Source organism: Adiantum capillus-veneris, chromosome 15 (genome assembly GCF_014529385.1).
Source record: "Adiantum capillus-veneris isolate H3 chromosome 15, ASM1452938v2, whole genome shotgun sequence".
Taxonomy (NCBI): domain Eukaryota; kingdom Viridiplantae; phylum Streptophyta; class Polypodiopsida; order Polypodiales; family Pteridaceae; genus Adiantum; species Adiantum capillus-veneris.
This window is the reverse complement of record NC_140945.1, coordinates 1294162-1297666: the sequence shown is the minus strand read 5'-3', so window position 1 is coordinate 1297666 and position 3505 is coordinate 1294162.

Here is a 3505-nt window from a genome sequence, read left to right as displayed (position 1 = left end):
ATCTGATGCTAAATTTATTTCGAAAAGAGGAAAGGTGATTGTAGGAAGTGTTAGGAACTTTAATGTCAATGTTGAAGTCATCCAAGATAATAATTGGAATTTCCACAGTGTGTTGTTCAAGCAATGATGTTAAGGCATCCATTAAATTTGTTAGTGGCATTGAAGGTGAATTGTAAAGAGAGACTACTTTGATGATTTTAATGTTTGTGAACTCAATGGTTGTATGCAATATCTCAATTTTTGGACGAGAGATGCTGGCATAATCAAAGTGGATGAGTGTCTTTTGATGGAGGATTGCAACACCAAATTTTCCATTAAATTGGTGCTATAGAAAGCTTGGTATTTCATGTGGTATTTTTTTTGTTAGCCTTGTCTCTTGCAAACAGATTACATGTGATGCCATTAGGATCGAATTTGTTGTAATCTTTGTTATGTTTTTCTTGAAAGAGACAATGTTTAGAGATTGAATGATAATATGTGTGTTTGAGTAAGCTTCTAATGGCTTTTGAGTGGAGATCCATTTAGCTTGTAAGTACTTGTAAGCAATGCAATTCTTTCAACATGGTTTGGTCAACTTTGATATAGGAAGGTTGTATTCTTTTGAGAAGGTACGGTTAGTCGAGTCTCGAATACAAGATAATGATGTGTACGCAAGACCATGTGTTCTTATGTGTTCAAGATTGAATGCCATTGTTTACAACGTAAGACCTTCTAAACACATAAGAATGCATGTACAGGTTAGTTGGGTCTTAAATACAAGATAATGGTGTGTATGCAAGACCATGTGTTCTTATGTGTTCAGGATTGAAGGCCATTCTTTGCAACATAAGACCTTATGAACGATGAATTGTTCGGGTACTAGCTCGTTGTAACGGGAATTGTAATCTTGAAATTGTATTTAAATAGTTTTTCCCAACTTGAAATTAAGAACCACATGCTCTATTTGGAGTCCATTGTTTGCTAATGGTTGGTGAATATAGTGCTTGATTTTCATAGAGTTTTTTCTTTCCAACGATAGGGTTAGAGAAATGAACCCATAGTATTGTTTTTCTCATTGTTTTGGTGAAATCTTTGTACTCTCCTTCTGCACTGTTCACTAATCCATCAAGAATGTTCAAGTTTCCCTGCATTTGATTGAAGATATTAAGATTATGAGTGTCCTTTCCTTTGTTGGAATAAAAATAGATAAGAAAATTGATGGTAATTTGGAATAGGTCTATAGTAATTGTTATTGAAGTATTCCAAATCCTCAAAGTTGTGTTGGCCAACTCAAAGTTTATTAAGGATCTCTATGAATATTGGATCATTTCGTTGCATTGTAATGGAAATGGCCTATGAACTTTGAGCACACGGAATTAAGAGAATTAGAGTGAGCATTTTTGTGAGATTACTTTGAGAACGTAGAGGGTGAATTTAATTGATGGTAGAAACATAAACATAATACTTCATTAACTTGGCATGAAGAACACTTTTGCAAGAGAGAGTATTAGAGAACATGACAATAGTTGAGGACCGGATTTACTTGGAGCCGATCCCCCCCTCTAAAATGCGTTTGTATTATAGATTCTCCCATCAAGAGAGACTTGGTACAATACAATCTTTGTGTTCCTTGTGACCTTGGTGATGCTATGAAGATGGAAATCTTCATGCATCACAAGCATAACATAAACTTTGCAAAAAGCATTAACTATCCCAAGCCTCAGTCCCAAGGCCTTGAACACCTTCGAAGGTGGAGAGAGCTAGCAGGGAATGAGGGTAGAAAAGAGGAAGAAGAATTATCCATAAGAGAAAGAAATAGTTTCTCACTTATCATCACTCTTCTTGCTTAGCATAGCATAATAACATAGTAATAATGAAGATGGCAAGCATGAGCATTGAAGCATGGATCTTGGTTGGATTTGCATTCCATAGCCAAGACTATCGGTGCAGGCTCTCAAATTCTCAACAAGCTTGGAGAAGGAGATGGACCTCTTGCACTTTGCACTTTCCACACTGAGAGTGTGTGTGTGTGATTGCGTGGGAGAGTATACCTCTCCCTCTCATGCTTGGTTCACCTCTCTCTCTCTCTCTTGTATTATTTAATTATATCATTTGGACATGTGTCCTCTTTTTCCTCTTTGAGAGAAAGAACTTAATTATTTATTTTTATGCATCTAAATTATCATTGGACCCCTTTAAAGCCTATCCAATAGGATTCAAGCACATCATGAGGGCCACATGTGGAGGATTTTGACATGTGTCTTTTATGCTTCTTAAGTCATTTGCTTTGAATTGAACACTTCAAGCACTTAGTCAATTAAGCTTAGAAATCGTTTATGCCTCTTGAGAGTTTATCTTTGAATTGAACACTTCAAGAACCTTAGTCATTTAAGCATGAGAATCACCTCAAGCTTGGGCAAGGTTCCCACAAACACTTTAAGCACTTTTAGCAAGCCGACAAGCACCTCATGCTTGGGTAGGATTCCCACCCCAAGGTCAGCCCTAGCTTGCCTAGGGTCAAAGATCTTAAAAAAAAAAAAACTTTTGGAGGTCGTTAATGAAGCTAACCCTAAGGTCTTTTAAACTCCATTAGATGCACGTTGCTCTTTGATAGATTACTTCCTTTTGGAACCCTATTGAGATGTACCCATCTCTCCTCTTGGTCCCTTGTTGCTGAGGTAAACCTAGAAGCACTTATTGCACATTGCTCTTTGGTAGACCGTCTCCTTTTGTACCCCTATTGAGATGCAACCATTTCTCCTTTTGGTCCCGTGTTGAGATAGGTCTAGAAGCACATATCTATATCCTAACTCTTGTTCCCCTTTTATCTGCCCATAGTAAATGATCAGTTTAATATAAGGAAATCATTTGGTAAAGTTAGATATTATATTTTATGACATTACCTCTCTCTTGAAATCATTGTCGTCCTTAACTATGAGGTAGAGAATATAAAGCCTAGTCATTAGTCCATGTTTCTTAGCAGGTAGAGGATCCCTTTTTACCCTACGACATCATTTCATAATGGATGAGTAATCCATTTGGTGCTCGAGAGACTTAGCTACCGCAAGCATGTCTGCTCTGTAGTCCATATCATACTTTCAAAGTAGAGTGACAAGTTCTACTCGGTGTTTGGGAGAAGTCGTCACCACAAACATGATCCTAATTATGCATACTTCTTGAATTTTGTGCACAATGAAAGAAAGAGAATGAGTCTTATAAGACAAAAACAATGTTCATTCAAAATGCATTTTCATTTGCTTACTCTAGTATAACATTGTAAGCATTGACAAGGTTCATATTATCCTTAAGCTAGGTTCCTTGCATCCATCTAGCATCTTTAAATTTTTGTTTTTTAAACTTAACAAGATATCATTGGATAACGTTACCGTTTCTTAGTACCTTGTCTTCGTGTTGAAGAATCGATTCGGTCTGCAACACCTCTTCTTGATCTTCGATCTTTGGCGGGTACTCCATTATTGGTTGTTTTGGTGGCTCTCCTTTAGGCTTGATAAGGCTTACATGGTAA